General features: G+C 37.9%; 1 long non-coding RNA gene across 5 annotated transcripts in view; it reads left to right on the forward strand.

The window, feature by feature from the left end:
- LOC106967111 (uncharacterized) overlaps positions 1-17401 on the forward strand; it is a 78359-nt gene that overhangs the window by 9918 nt on the left and 51040 nt on the right. The window contains exon 2 of one of the 5 annotated variants that reach the window (XR_008289432.1): positions 14119-14296. The exons of the other annotated variants lie outside the window; for them this stretch is intronic. This is a non-coding gene — a long non-coding RNA (uncharacterized LOC106967111). The remainder of the gene's footprint in view (positions 1-14118; positions 14297-17401) is intronic. 5 annotated transcript variants of the gene reach the window in all.

A 17401-nucleotide genomic window follows, 5' to 3' on the forward strand; every position in this document is an offset into this window, starting at 1 on the left:
TAAAATTTATAAAACAATAAAATGCTGGGGCACCTGGGTGGCTCAGTCGGTTAATGCCGCTTTTGGCTCAGGTCATGATCCCATGATTTGTGAGTTTATGAGTTTGAGCCCTGTGTAGGGCTCTGTGCTGACAGCTCAGAGCATGGAGCCTGCTTCAGATTCTGTTCTCCCTCTCTCTTTGCCCCTCCTCCGCTTGTGCTCTCCCTCCCTCTCAAAAAGAAATAAATAAACATTAAGAAATTTTAAAAAATAATAATAAAATGCTTTTGAAATAAAGACAAATTTTAAAACCAAGATTTACAAGAAAACCTGCATAAACCACATGATCTAATAAGACCTATATGCACACAAAGACACATAGAAAAAGCCAGGAAAGAAGTGCAATTAAAATGTTGACGAAGGTTGAAAGCAGGTGATGAAATTATTGGCATTTTTCTTCCCTGTAATTTCTAATTTATCTTTATTCTTTCTTTCTTTTACAAATCAGAACAAAATTTAACTTAGAAGAAGTTAAGAAAAAAAGTAAGATATTACCAGAATCTGAATAGATGCCTCAGATATTATTCCACCTGGCCAATTACTAATTGGCCAGATGGCCAATTACTTGCTAAATATATCTGATCATATAGTAAAATTCTAACCCAAAGTAGAATTCTGGGTTAGATTGTATTGACCTTCCATGTCAAAGTTTAATTGTCTGCTCACCCAAGTTCAAATTGGAGAGAATAAACTAGAAAATTCAAGGGCTAGAATTTGGAAGAAGCTATCAGAAGAAGTGGAGTCAAAACAGAGAATAACCTGAAAGAAGCCAGTGTGGAATCAGAACAAGTTAGCAGTTACCCCAGAACAAGCTCACTTTTAGTTTAAGTGCAGGCTTAATGGCCTACAACTTGAACTGACAAAAACAAAACAAAACAGCAACAACAAGATGGCTTCCCAAGATGGCTTCCCAGAACCTAAGATGGCTTCTCCTTGCAGAGGCTTCCCAAGGAGACAGGTAGCAGGAAGAGGACCAAGGTAAAAGGCACAATGACACATCCAGCCTGTCTGCACTCTACATCAATGGGAGAGTAAACAGAATCTTAGACTTGTGCCCACGAAGTGTCATTCTGAACTAGTGAGTAAGTAATGTCTTTGACAGAAGAGCTGCCTTTATAGCCACGCCTCCATGGTTCCCTGAGCCCAGCAGTCATCAAAATATGAAATCTGTGATGTGGGTTGAAGACTCTGGACCTGAGTTTATCCTTTATATTATAATGGCCATATCTCCGTGTAGAGTCTTGTATGCCATATAAATTTTGTGTATGATGTTTGAGGCGATGGCCAACTAGGGCGGAACTATGATCAGATAAATTATTACATATGAGAAAGTTGCTGATGACAGCAAAGATTAAATATAAGGGGTCAGAATGGAGGCACAGGAAATTTTAATAAAGCTATTGCAATGGTCAAGAGAAAAATGATGAGAATCTGAACAAAGCTAGCTGAAGTAGTGGTGGAAAGAGCAATCTATAGGAGAGACATTTTGGGTGTACAACGAATGGAATTTGTATGAGGGAAATAAAGAAAATGAGAAATCTTCTGGAATAACTCTAAGGGAAACAATACAGATGGTGGCATCATTTTCCAAATGTGAAGAAAAAATGTTTGTGGGAGAAGATGATGAATCCAGTTTTGGATAGCTTCTTACCAACCATTTGCTATATGACAATGGAACTCAGGACAAGGATGAGGCTAGAAATACAGATGTTGGGATCAATAAATATGTGGTAGGTTGAAACCATGAGCATCAGTGAGATTGCCTTAAGACATTATTGAGAATGAGAACAGAGTGGTTTGGAGACTTGATGGCTACCAATATTTTAGGGGTTGACAGATTAGAGAAACTTTGCCAAGGTAAAGGGAGAGGAACCTCTTCAGAGGGAGGGAGAAGGCCAGGAAAGAGAGGTTTGGTAGAAATCATACTAGGGAATCCCAAATAGTGTTGAACCCTGAAGAGAATTCAAATAAGAAACAGATCATTCCTATTGATTTGAGAACAAAGAAGGTATTACTGACACAAGTAAGAACACAACTATGGAGTAAACTGAAAACGATATTGCTGTGGGTTGTGTAGGCGAGGAGGTGGAATCCATGAGTTCTTTTAAAAAACTGTAATTTAAGATTGAATACGTGCAAGATGATATTGATAATATTTTCTAAAATTTAAAGAATAAAACAAAATAAACAGGCAGGTACCCAGTGCTCAGTTCAGGAAGTAGAACATTACCAGTAGCTTTGAAGAATTCTCCTTCCACTGAGACCCCAATCTCATCCCTCTTTCTCCCCACCCCGAGGTAACCGCTATCCTGAACTTTGTGTTTGCAGTTCTTTTGTTTGTCTGTATAGTTTTATCTGAGTGGATATTCTTAAATATTTACTCTCTGAAGGTCAGCCCTGGACTTGTGCAGTGAACAACTGTTGTGACCATTCAAGGTAGTCCTAGTTGTATATTGTTCAGTTTTGATGTTTTGGAACTTTTTATAAATGGAGTCATGCTAAGTATTTTCATCTGTGATGAGTTTAGCCGTTCAACTTTAGGTTTCTGAGACTTACCTATTTTGGATAGGTAATTGTAGTTTGCTTTTAGGTTATATAGAATTACCTTTATGGAAAGATTTCAATAGGGTAATCCTCCTGTTCAACATTTGCATCGTTTCTCATTTTTGGGTATTTCAAATAATCCTCCTTGAATGGATCTTCCCTATGGTATATGCCAGAAGTGGAACAGTTGGGTCATCTTCAACTTTATTAGGGTGTCAAATATTTTTTCTAAGAAATTGTTTCCACTTACTAGAAATTTATCATCAGCAACACTTGATATTGTCAGAGTTAAACTTTTGCTCATTTGGTGTGTGTAAAATGATCCTTTTTGGTGTGGTTCTAATTTACATTTCCCTGACTACCGGTGAATTTGAACATGCTTTAATACATTGACTGGTCATTTATATTTCCTCTGTTCTGACATGCCTGTTCAGGAGTTGTTCATCTTTTTTCAAATGATTTGTAAATGTGTTTTCCAGTTTATGACCCGACTTTTCAATCTCTTTATTGTATCATTTGATACATATAATTTCTTAACTTCAGGGTGGTCATATTTATGTTTTGCTCATTTTTAAATCTGTTTGAAGTGATCTTTAGCAACCCTGATGTTGTAGATATATTACTTGTTTTATTAATTTTTTCACATTTTAATCTTTAATTCATCTGGAATTGATTTTTGTAGATGGTGTGAGATAAGGGTCCATTTTTCATGTGTTTCCTTATGACTAATAAATCATTTCTTCCCATACTACAGGTAGCTGAGATCAATGGTAACATTCCTGTAATAGCTGCATTTCTGGATTTCCTGAAAGCAACTTTCCTGCCTCTAATTTCCTGCATTAACACATTCTGCTCTCAACAATCAGGCTGAACTCTGAGTGTTACAATATTGTTGAAGGAACAGTCAAATGTAGAAACTTGAATTTGCTAACAAATCTAGACGATTCTAAATGTTTTCCCAAGCAATGGAGTAAAAAAGACAGCTGGGGATAGTACAGAAGGATATTGCAAATTTCAGAGGATGGGACATTGAGGTTTATAGGTTGAGTGATTAGAATAATCACAAATCAGATAGGAAGGATAGTATGTTCACCTGTGCACACATGAGCACACACATGTATGTACACAGAGGCAACCCTCAACATTCTCAAGTTTGGTTTTTGTACATTATTCAGCAAATATTAATATTTCTCAAATTGCCTCTTGTACGATGAAGTTGAACTTTTATGCATCAGAAAATAGTAGACTTCAATCTCTAGTTCAAATAGTAGATGGCAAAGATCCTTAGAATTGGTAGCACTTAGAGATCTATGAGGATCAGTCTAGTTCATTCAGGATTTAAATCATTTGAGTTGTTGAGTTCATCTTTAAAATGGAAACAATAGCCTATCTACCTGATAATAGTATTAGGTTTAAATAAGATGATGATACTTCAGAGTGCTTCCAAGAGTGATAAGCATGTTGTGAATGTTCAATAAATTTTAGCTGCTGTTGTGATTATCTAGCGCTCTGTCGTCTTTGGGATAGGGATCAGGAAGATGAACTAATCCACACATCCTAATGAGGTAACAGACACTACTTTTCCTGAGCCTGCCCTCACCGCCTGAACCCCCAACACTCACAATATCTATTTTCTGTTTGTGAGAAGTTTTCATTTATAACACCCCTAACACGTACCACTTGGGATCATAAAATAATATTCTGTAGAGTAGTGATAACATTGTATGGACCTCAAACCAACAGTATCAGCATCACCTGGGTACTAGAAATGTATCTTTGGGAGCCTCACCCTAGATCAACTCAAACAGAAACTCTGGGGGTAGGGCGCCCAGCAATGCACATTTAAGCATATGCCTTAGGTCATTCTGATGCATGCTAAAATTTGAGAAACACTGCTTTAGGGTGTCATTCTGGGTCATGGTTGGGAAAAGAATTTACCCCATATGGTACATATAGATTTTAATTAACAGACTACTTACAGAGGGGTAGACAGGATTAACAGAGCAAATGAGGGATGGCGAAATACTCAAAGACTAGCCACTGTCGTCAGACATGCCCACCTCAAGTTCTGAACGGGCGAAAAAAAGAAAGCATATTATCAGAGCCCTGAGAGACCTGTGCTCTGAAGGAGGAACCACTTGATGGGATCTGTCATCATGGGAAATACAAAACAGGGAGGACATAAGGAAGAAATACCCTAACTTCTCTCCTCTCATATTCTTTATCCAAACCAGCTACAAACCAGTCAGCAAAGGAGCCCCAAGGCAGGCAGTCCTCAGGACTCAGCTTCCCAGTTTAGGGAGCATGGCAGAGAAGGACAGAGAATAGATTTGGAAGCTGGGTGCAAATGGACAATAACCAGCAGCTATACTGTGAAGGCTGAGCAAAGAGGCCGACAGAAATAGGAGCTGAGTGCACTGTCATTAATATAGGCGGTAATTCGCAAGACAGATCAGGCATCTCCTCAGTGTCTCCTCTTCCTACTTCCAGTTAGAAGGACTGAAATAGTAGACACCAGTTTCAGATGAGAAAATTTTAGCGTCATTGAACAAATGGCTATCATGTGATTGACACTGTACTGGGCACCGGGGATTCAGCTGTGACTAAAACAAAATTCTTGCTCTGATGTGCTAGCCTAGGGGGATGGAAAATAAACAAGTAGGTAATACTCCATGTGGATAAGCACTCTGGAGGATGATAAGATACAAGATTAGAAAACAGAGAGTGATGATGGGGAGGTTGCTTTTTTAATCAAGTTGATTTAAAACAAGAAAAAGAAAAAAAAGAACTTCACTATGGGGGATGCCTGGGTAGCTCACTTGGTTAAGTGTCTGACTCTTGGGTTAAGCTCAGGGCATGATCTCCTGGTTCATGGGTTTGAGCCCCTGCATCTGGCTCTGTAATGGCAGCTGTGGAGCCTGCTTGGGTTTCTCTCTCTCCCCCTCTCTCTCTACCCCTCCCTCACTTGCTCTCTCTCTCTCAAAATAAGTGAACATTAAAAACAAAACAAAACAAAACAAAACCAAAAAACAAACAAACCTTCCTAAGGGACATTTGAACAGAGAACTGAAGGGAATAAAGGAGTGAGCCTTGAAGATATCTGAACAAAGAGAGTTTCAGGCAGACAAAAGAATAATTGCATAGGCTCCTAAGGAGCAGAAGGAGGAATGGGAGATAATATCAAAGGTAGCAGGAGTTACTTCCATTGTATTTCTAATCCCATAATGAAATCGGCTTGTTTATGGTTGGTATCCAGGGCTAAGCCCTAAGCCCTCTTTCTGTAAAGAAATAAGGTTTTTATTAATTGTATATTTACAGCAATACAAATTCACTGCATAAGATCTGGAACATTTAGAAACTGTTAACGATCTTTTTCTTTTTGTAAATCTTTGTAGTAGTTGTTGTTTGTTTCTTATTTTTGGAAAGGGTGATATGTCCCATCCAATAAATCCCATCATATTTCATAATCTGAGAGTATTTTAAAATTTAAATAAACTTCTAAAAATTTTAGAATACTTTTAGATTTACAGAACAGTTGCAAAGATATTATGGAATTCTATTTCTGTATACCCCTCAACCAGTGTCTATTTTTAACATGTTGCATTACCATGGTGCGTATGTCACAGCTAAGAAACCAGCACTGGTGCATATTCATTAACTAAACTCCACTCTGTTTGGATTTCACTCGTTTTTCCATAATGTCCCTTTTCTGTTCCAAGAGCCCATCAAGATACCGCATTACATTTAGTTGTCACATCTCTTTAGCATCCCCTGGTCTGTGAGAGCTTCCCAGGTTCTCCTAGTTGCTCATGACCTTGACAGTTTGGAGGAGTACTGGTCAGTTTATTTGGAAACTACCTCTGAAAGAGGTTTGTTAAATATTTTTTCATGGTTAGATTGGGGTTATGGGTTTCAGAGAGGAGCACCACAGAGCTAAAGTGCCATTCTCATCAAATTATATCAAGCATACATGCTATCAACATGACGTATTTTTGTGATGATTTTAAACAAAGAATTTAACAATTACAGACTTGCATAGGGGATAAACGCCATATATATATTTGGAAATGCAAGGAGAAATTGGGTATTTTTGTAGTAAGGTAAGATGATATATTTCTGTACTTTGCATATATATACACAAACACATATACACGCAAAAGAATATAGTTTTTGCATACCTACATATGCTTTTTTTAAAGTAAAAACTGACCACAAGATGTCGCTGTTAACTAATGTATGAGCAAGACGGTTGCTTCAAAGAGCAGTTAGGTTTTGCAAGGCACATGTGGTTAGAACCCGTAATTTTAAAACTTTGGCAATAAGTAACCCCCAAAATGTTTCAGTTTTACAAAACCACTAGAATGTTTTGAGTTTGGGATGTTACATTTTTTGTCTTTGAGTTTCACAAAAAAATGTTCCCTGGAATTCGCACCCAAGTCTATTTATTTGGAAATTTAATTTAAAACAATATGTTTTTTTTTTTTAATGAAGTTGAATGCTCTATTCTTAAATAGAAAACAAATCCACAGAAATCACTCTGAGTTTATATTATCCTTTTGACCAGTAACAATAGCGTTATTTTCACTAATGAGGATTTCCTCAAGAAAAAAATTTAATAGAAAATGAAAGAGCATCATACACGATGCTTTCCATAACTAGAATGGGCCTTATCCCCAGATAATAATTTAGAAATAAAATTATTAAATTTGGATCTTTTACTTTTCCACTACATAATTTTAAAAAATGACTCTGCATGTAAAGAGGAAAGAAGTCTATTTTTAACCCCCTACTTCCAGCATATCCATATTTAAACTTTCCTGGATATAACAGTTTTAATTTCCAAAGCAGATCCTGTAACTCTGACTCTGTTATGGTTTTGCTGTTTACTCACCCTGCTTCCTCTAGAGTCTTCTCTCCCCTTGTTTTTCTTCTGCCCCTGACAGTACCTTTCATTTGTTCCATTCTTTACGAAGTTAGGGTAGCCTTGTCCATTGTCGAATAGCATTAATGACCAGAAAGGTCTTAATAGTTGAGCTACCTGTCTACCTCTCTGTGGCTTTTACCCACCGGCCCTACTTTTGTCCTGGGGAACCATGCAAAGCTAAATTCTTTCTTGCTTTACATCACAGATTTTCAAATACTTGGTGACAATTGTCTTTTACTCCCCTAGGCTTCTCTTTCATTTTCCTGAACTCACCCAGACTTTTTGGCCATTTTAATATTAGTCCTGCTTTTAGGTCTCCATCATCCTACCACTCTCCTCTGATATTATAGGCTTGCAATGGTCTTCTTAAAACGTGAAGCACAGAACTGGAATTTAATATGGGAGGCATAGCTGGAGGAGCGAAGAATGCATTGGGGCCATTTTGGTAACCTGAAGACATTACCCACGTTATTAACTTATCAACCCTTTGTAAACCCTCTGCTAATGAAATACTGCCACCTGGGTTCCTAGTGGTCTGATGAGTGTGTGTGCATGTGTCTGGTGTCTGTGTGTGTGTGTGTGTATGTGTCTGACTCCCATCTACCTCTCTAGCCTTATTCTGAACTCTAATGCTTCTGACATCTAGGTTATGGCTGACCAAACAGAAAAAAAGTTTCACTTCCTCTTTTAATGACACAGGCCAAGATGTGTATGTTTGACATAAGATTCTCTCTCTCTCTCTCCCTCTCTCTCTCTCTCTCTCTCTATAGATATATACATGTATATGTATGTGTGTGTATATTTCTATATATCCAATGAGTTCTTATATCATTCATGTGGAATCTTTCCATGTGATTATCAATAGTACAGAAAAGGGGAAAGTCATATTTGCTAGATTTCTTTAATAATGTAGCCAAGGCAGGCCAACTGGAACTGGACTTGAAATCCCAAATGTTTGAATTGTCATCTAGATTTAAAACCTAGGACTTAAATTAACTTATGAATTAACGAACTCTCTTGCAATACAACGCCTAAGCTGGACGGCTATATAAATAGCAAACAATGGGATAGTAGGATAGTGAAGTGGCTTAGGATGTAAGGATAAGAAACAGATGGACTGGTTTCAAGTCTGTGTCTCCCGCTTACTAGCTATGATACTTGGGCAGCCCCCGTATTTGCTTTGATACCTACTCCCAGGGTCGGTGTCAGGGTTAATTGAGGTGAGGTATATAGGCTCTTAGTATAGCACCTGGTCCATAGAGTGCACTCTGTGAAATATAGCTATTATGATTAATAGCAAACAATTCTTAAATACGTTCGTACTTTCTGTATACATAGAATTGACATATTTAAAGAAACACATTGATGGATTTACAATGATACCAGAATACCTGGCCTCTCTGTAGTCCAGTTAGTGCTTATGAAAAAGCTGTCAAGAATTGGAGAATTGGCTTCCTGTGATGGGATAGAACTATCTCACAGAGGATTGATTTTTAACGGAAGCTTAATCAACAATCTAACCAAGTGATCTTTCTCCTTTCCTGAATGTGGCAATAGTAGCATTTGGCTCTGGTTTATTGGACCACCAAATTTTAGTCTGCATGGGGTCACGACAGAGAGGGTAGCTAAACCTCCTTTGTTTCTCTCCTCACTACCTCTTCAAATTCTGGGTCTTCTTTTCAACTTGGGGCTCTCAAAAAACTGAGACTTGCTGGAGGAAAATAAAAACCTTCGTATGATAAACCACACTTTATTCCCTTGGTATTTTAGAAGATGGTTCCATTAAAATCAAGGCCTCTGTATTGGTTCCTTTAAATGAAGACAGTTTGGAGAATTTCAAAAGGCTTTCACCATTACCTCATTCCCATCCCATGGGTGCCTTTAAACAGCCAGTTCAGCAGGAAATCAGATGATGAATTTCTCAATACTGTGTTATAAACTAAAGAACGACAGACTTTCCTCCCATGTCCAGTATCCATCGTTATCAGTCTTTCACCAGAAGTTCATCATCTGGCACAGGTCTTACAATATGTTGCCCCAACACAATTTGGCTCTGGCACAGTGACCATTTCATCTTCACTGATAATCTAGTGATTTGTTCCGACTGATTTGTCTGACACTAGAATATGTCACAGTTACAAAATAGATCTGCTATTATGAAATATGTATGTTATTGAGTTATTAGGAAAGCAGATTGAGCCATATTTACTTACAGGCTCTATGGTATCATGAAATTTAAATTAGGCAATTTGAAAAAATTTATTAATTCTTTTAGCAATTTACTACATAAGTTCTGTAGTCACAGGTATTTTGTCAAGTTATTCATACAGATATCCTGACTACAGTCCTGACTTAGGGATCTATAAGATCTGTAGGGGTTTCCCCTTCTTTTCTTTGGATCTTACTCTATTAAAGAGACAATTTTATCATATATAAAGCTAAAACTTTATTTTTGCATTGATAATTGGCACGCAAAAGATACCTTCTTAAGTCAGGGAATTTCAAATTTGGATCCATAGTTCCGTTCCTTTCCAGTTTGTGAGAACAATTTTTCCCTTTGAAAGGAATCTATACATTAGCTTGAGAGGCAATACTTAGAGTGCATTTATAAGCAACAACCACAATCTCATTAAGTTCTCTTTAATTTAATTTCAATGATATTGATTTTATCTGAAGGACACATCATTCTTGATTTTTCTGATGTGCAAGACTGTACACAAATTACTGTAAACCTCACTCTCTGGCCTTTTTCTCTCAGAGGATGGTTAAGGTCAGCGATGATGTATGTTCCAGGACATTGTCAGGAAGGACAGTAAAAAGTCCTCTCTAAAAGCTGTCCCCTTCACTTGTCTTGTTATAATTGGAGATGGGCGGGGGGTGGGGACTACCCACCAACATGGTTGCTGGCTCTAAATCTGTGTACCTTCTTCACTCTGGAGCTCAGCGCAATCTGAGCATTGGGACAGACTCTCTGTGGGAGTTGGTAGAAGTTCATCACTCAACCCTGTGCTTATAGACCATAAATGTTCCAGGAAAACATCACAGAGCACTGGGCCTGTTGGCTCAATGGCCCCAGACTCTCAGTCAGTCCTCTTTGATATAAGTGAAATAATCTGGGTTCTAAAACACAATGCCTTTGCAATCCAATGGATCACTAAACAATTTATATGACGACGTTGACTCAGCTTCTAAAGTTGGTCGGTGAATACCAGGAGCGGTGTGGTGACTTACAATTGGAAGACAGACCTAGCTTTACTTCATGTTTGTTTTTTGTAAGATAGCTAACCAAAAGAACTACCAACTTTGGCATGTGAATACGAAATGGATATTTATATCACAATTCACTTAGAAATGACAAATTTGTGAGAACAGGGAGGCTTATAATGATTGATCTCCCCATGTGCGCATGGCTCTGTAATGTTACAAAACTGACATGATTTTCCAAAGAAAAGCATGTTTTCCTTCTACTGAGTAGATCCCTCAGATTCTGCTCTCATTTATGCACTATGGGCATCAGCAGGGAATCTGGCAGAGAGACTCTCTGCTATTAATGACTTTGGACCAGGAAATTTCCTTGAAATTCTTATTGGCACTACAAATATCATCTTCACTTAATTTCTGGAGTTTATAGGACTTGTTGGATTTGCAATGGCTCATTTTAATTTGCAGTTCTAGATGATTTCCGTGGATCATCATCAAAAACTGTGTGTTAAAACTCTGTTACTTAACTCTATTACCTAATATGGATTAGAAGCCTTCCAATGAGGTAGAATGAATTGGCTATGGATCTATTTCCGCATCAGAACTTAAGCACTGAACTCCAGTAATGCCAGCAGCTCGTCACTGCCCTCGTCTTTGTTACCTGCCCTTCCCCCAGTGATCACACAGACAAATAAATGTAGCTTGAGTCCCCTCCCCCTTCCTGTCCATCTGCCACATATTCACTTTTCACCAGCACTTAATTCTCTATCAAAATATTTTTCCAGGATGAGAAAAGAACCAACTTCCAGGCAAAAGAAAAAAAGTGATTCTAGTTAATGACTTCCAGATAAGAATTTGCTTATTTTCCTAATGGCCTACTGTGTCCTGCTAAGCCATCATGTCACAAACAGAATAGATAACTTTAATGGGAGAACTGCCTAAGGATCTTGGGACATAGCCACAGCCCCTTTGTCTACATAAAGTATTTTTTTTTAAATAAATAAATTAATGGGAGCTGCAAACAAGTGGAATCTAAGAATAATATAACTAAGTCTTCGGGCAAAATATGTTTACAACATGTGAAATTAATAAACATAAAATCTCTAGAGACTAAATGCATCATTTTTCATCCATCATGAGAAAACATTTTCTGTACATGGGAGACAGTGTGGAAAAAGCTGACTGTGGTGAGAACGCGTTTGTTCCCTCGAAGGCAAGATGGAGAATTCCAGTCTTGCATTGTGCCACGCACGCATCCCCCCGCTGTTTTCTGCCATAATTACCTGAGACACATCACCCAGCGCAGCCACTAATATGAAACCCCTGCTCAACAGAATGTAAGGACTACACAAACAGTAATGATGGTCTTTAGCTCACCACAGTGGGCTGACCACATCAAACGTGAATGAATAGTTGGTTTCCAGAATACTGTCAAATAACAGAAAACCATCTGTTGCTGAAAATAACATTGGGTGGTGGAAAAAGAGATCCCCAAATTGTTTTTTTCCCTCATAATAATAAATGAAATACAGTAAAACTATTAATAAAAACACAATAGCAGACCGGAGCTATCATTTAAGAAAAACATTTCAGTATGTTTTATTATAGTTAACAGTTACAGAGAGGAAAAGTAAAAATTTGGGCAAAACTGTGGTTACCATTTTCAGAACTACGCTAACATGGAGAGTACCTCACCTGCTCCCAGGAAAACACTTCCCTTTTGCCTGTTTTTCTCAATCTGTAAATGATGCCCAAGGGGGATCTCTTTAAAGAGATACTGAGTTTAGTGTTTGTAACGTGGTTTTTTGCCCCGAAGTTAAAAAAAAAAAAAAAGTAAAGTACAAAGTATTATTATAGCATTTGTGGCATTTAAACCTATAATTAAAGTGACCAAACATTTTCCATACCCCCCCCTTACATTCAGTTCTTTACAAATTTTTTGCAAGTTCATAATTTGAAGCTAAAACTTTCCCCATTCTATTCATTAGTAGCTTGGAATCACTTAAAAATTATTCAAACAAGTTTATGTTTTGGTGATCTGTCTTGGATAATTTGAAAGCCACTGATGTTTCTATGTAAAGCAAAAATAATTCTGTATTTTGGATTAGACCTTAAAATGAAATGTAGCATGCAGGACACCAAAGGGAGCTTAAATTCAGTTGGGAAATAATAGTTTAATGATAATAATATCATTCATAGATTAAAACCATGATGTAAACATGTTCTGTTGCAAATTTTGCTTTGGAAATGCATTATTGATACTTGGATCAGTTCCTCCTCTCTCATTTGACTTATTACCTCATCAACTGGTTGTTTGAATGCTGTACAGAAACCTAGAATATAATAATTGTTTTCATATTTTGAAAAAGATTATATTTCTAGAAACAAGATAGATTCCAAAATTTTCCCTTACATTATGCTTCTTCATCGTTTAAGAAAAACAGTAAGCATGTAAACTTTTAAGATGAATTATGATCTTATAAACATATACTATAACAAAATTCCATCAGAGAGTAATGATAACATTTTAGTTTTTGCTCTTTAACACTTAAGCAATAGATATTATGAGGCGGGGGTACAGGATGAGGGCGGAGAGGAGGAAGGTGAATAATCCTTTCAACTTTAGGTATTACATATACATTTCTTTTATATTTGTTTCAAATCCAGTAACCAGAAAGTGCAACTGGCCAGGCTATTCATTTTATGTTGTCAATAAAAGGAACCAGCGGATGAAGACTTGTTTTTTTCATTCTCAGAGGTTTGGTAAAGATACTGCATATTTTGCACACTTAAGAGCACAGATCATCATATGTTTTTTTGAGAATATTCCATGTTCCACTGGATCAGGCAAAAGCAGCACCAAAGAATTAGACACAGAGAGTTATTTCAAGGAATTGAGAGAAGCAGAAAGTAATTTCAATACAGCGTGTTGAGTGATACCTTGAAAGTAAATTTTCAGGGTTTGGGCAGTAGCTGGAGGAGAAAGTTGTAACAGCCCTGGACAGTCGGCAAGGACAGTTTAGAGGATGGTGAGCTACCTCAGACCTTTTCCAGTGAGTCTCCAAATGCTCTGGAATTTAATGAGATCCTTGTTTCTCATAGTATGGTCCAGGGACTGGCATCATTGCATTTCCTGGAAGCTTGTTGATATACAGAATTTAGGCACCCAATCCAGACCTCCTATATTTTAGAGATTACTAGGCAATTCATGTGTACATTAAGTTTGAGACGCATTATCCTAGATTCTGTCTTCTTAATAACCTTCAAACCCAGCTGAAAACAGGCATTTGTATTTCCTTCTATGTTTGAATTTTGGGAAGACACCTCTCAAAGAGCGCCTCCAGTTCATGCAAAGTGTTTCAAGCGGAAAGAATGGGCCCCAGATAACCCTTGATTCTAATTCCCCACAGCCTCCTCGTGAGTAAAATGGTTCACAAGTTCCTGTTTGCCAAGGGCACGTGAAAGAGATAATAAGAGGCCTGGGGATCTGAAGCTGGAAAGGATCAAGAGGGCAGCTCGTGGAACAGAGGCCCCTTCTATCTCAGTCTTAGAAATTTCTCCCTATGCTCAGACACCCTCCAGGAAGAGGTGAGGAAGAAGGGTGATGTGGAATGGGAGAATTAGCACAGGGCAGAGTCTTTGATTTAGCCAGCTCATCTGAAAGAGACCAAGTTTTAACCAGAAGAAACTGGTTTGCCTTGCAGGGTGAAGTTTATAAGGTTGTTCTCTATTAGCAGATAAGGACTAGGAGCAAAAATAATTCTTTTCTGCAAAATAAAACTGTACTTTTGTACACCTGATTAATAATATGACCATTTTAAACCACAATATAAACAAGAAAGATCTTTGCTTAAAATCCTTTAGTGACTTCTTATGGCTACGGAATTTTAACTTGGCACACATCATTTTATTTGGTTCTTGCCTTCCTCTCTAACATCACTTCCTAAAACCAGCAATGGAGACTGGAAAAAAAAAAAGTGTTATAGAAACAGAAGGAAATTTCAATGCAAGTTCTAAGCCAGTTAGACCTCTTGGCATGTGTGTGTATATGTATGTGTCTGTCAGTTTGTCTGGCCGTAATACATATGACAACATTACTCCTTTACCAGTTAACCCTGACAAAGATAACATTGCACTAAAAAATCATCCCCAAACTGAACAGGAGGGAAAATAGCCAAATATACAACTGGCATCAGAATCCTATGAACAATTTGTTACAAATTCAAATTCTTGAAACAAAATTGGCTTAAAACACTAAACCACTTGTACTCATTGATCTGCACATTGGCTGAACGTTTTCGAAGCTGGGCTTGTTTGGGTGGTTCCACTGGTCACCACTGGACCCACTCCGGCTTCTGAAGCCAGCTTGGTTAGGCCAGCGCTTGTTCCACCCCACGGTTGATATCCTCCTCAGGAGACCAGAGGCTAGCCTAAGCTGCCCTTCTCACTGTGCTGCCAGAAGTTCTAATCTACAGAGCCCATCAGGAGACAGATTATAAACCTGCTTATGTCATTGATGCCAACATCTCCCTGACCAGAGATAGTCACAGGAAAACACCCTTTGTCAAGGAGTGGGAAAGTCTGCTCCTCCAACTATAGAAAAGCACTGCCAAAGTTACAGGCCAAAGAATATGGATGGATAATTCAATAACTATGGATGGAACAAAGGACAAAAAAAGTAATCCACTTGGACACAAATCTCCTCTTCAAAATAACTGACACCACATCATAAGGATCTAGCGATTAGTAACAATTAGCGATGCAAATCTAGCCCAGCGGTGGTTAATCTCTCCACAATATGTTCCCATGATCAAATCCTGTTTTGATTTTCCTATCTTTTAGAAAAAGTTATGTATAATTATAAAATTAATCACCAAATTATGTTTAATAATTTACACTTTATAAATTCAATTGTATTACTTTCATGTTCTAGAGAGGGGTCAGCAAACTATATAGCCTGCAGGTCAAATCTTGCCAACCATCTGATTTTGTAAATAAAGTTTTATTGGATCACAACTACTCTCATTTGCTTACCTATTGTCTATGGCTGCTCTTATATATAGCTACAACAGCAGAGTTGAACACTTGTGGTAGAGATCATGTTGCCTGCTGAAATATTTACTGAAAAAGCTGAAAATATTTACTCTCTCACCCTCTATAGAAAACTAGACACTTCTGATTATCATATTTAAGGCACAATTACCAGTTAATTCTTCTTAGATACCACTAACGATTATCTTCTTTCAAAAAGAAGAAAGCTTTATTAACAGAACCAGGATTGCAAAGCACATCTGGCTGACTCCAAGGCCAATGCTTCTTCCAGGATACCATACTGTGTCCACAGTATTTATTCTACTTTTAAGAATGCTCTCCATTCTGATATGGGAGGGAAAAGAGAGGGACCTATATGTCACTTACATTAGAATCATGTGAAAAATTTTTTGAAAATTCAAGCTCTTGAAACAAACTGCATGCTTGAGACTTTGATACCTTTTTAAAAAAAGTTTTAATGTTTATTTATTTTGAGAAACAGACCATGAGCAACAGAGGGGCGGAGAGAGAGGAGACACAAAATCCGAAGCAGGTTGCAGGCTCTGAGCTATCAGCACACAGTCAAACACGGGGCTTGAACCCATGAACCGTGGGATCATGACCTGAGCCAAAGTCGGACACTTACCCGACTGAGCCACCCAGGTGCCCTGACACTTGGCTATCTTAACAAATGTCATAGGTGATCCTTATTTACATGAAAAAGAAGGAACAAGAGGTGTAAGTGAAAGAAACAACTTACGATGTTGGATTTGAGAAGAGTCATAAAAGCTTCACATCATTATGGTAGTTCACAGAGAATCAATGAGGCAGGGGGAAAAAAGGACTGCTAAGGAGAACTAAGACCTTGATCTGAAGTCGTCTAAAATATATCTGGAGTACATTATATTCCAGCCCTTCCTCAGTTTCTCACTTTGGCTCTACTTTTGTTAATTATGATTTTCATGTGAGTCTCTAATCCAGAAGTAATTCAGATACATAGAAAACTTGGAAGGACAAGGGTAATGTCTGCATGCTATAGACACAGATGTCTGCTTTATGAATGGAATATTCTAACAGCCCACTTTTCCAAAAAGCATTTGGGCAGGTTTTAACAACAACAAAACGTGATGCAACATTAATGCAGTAGAAATAGATTATCTTTGTGTATATCTATATTGTGAATTTTCTTTTGATTTGAAAGGTTGAATATGACTTTTCTTTTTGTTTAAAAATTTCAGTAAAGGGAGGCACCTGGGTGACTCAGTCGGCTGAGTGTCTAACTCTTGATTTCAGCTCAGGTCATGATCCCAGGGTCATGGGATGGAGCCCCATGTCAGGCTCCACGCTGAGTGTGGAGCCTGCTTGACATTTTCTCTCTCTCTCTCTCTCTCTCTCTCTCTCTCTCTCTCTCTCTCCCCCCTCCACCTTGGCCCCTCTCCCTTGCTCTCTCTCTCTTTCTAAAATAAATAATAGTAATAATAATAATAAAATAGAGAAAGAAATTTCAGTAAAGAAATAAACCTAGACAAATTGTTATTAGCATTCCATTTCCCAGGTTCAGAAAGATGTCTAGAGTGGGCTCCAGCCTCTAAGCTGCAGGGCTTGCTCAGAGGCATTGGAAACAGTCTTACTACCATTGCCTAATTGGCATAATAGGAGCAG

This window comes from Acinonyx jubatus, chromosome A1 (genome assembly GCF_027475565.1).
Source record: "Acinonyx jubatus isolate Ajub_Pintada_27869175 chromosome A1, VMU_Ajub_asm_v1.0, whole genome shotgun sequence".
Classification (NCBI taxonomy): Eukaryota; Metazoa; Chordata; class Mammalia; order Carnivora; family Felidae; genus Acinonyx; species Acinonyx jubatus.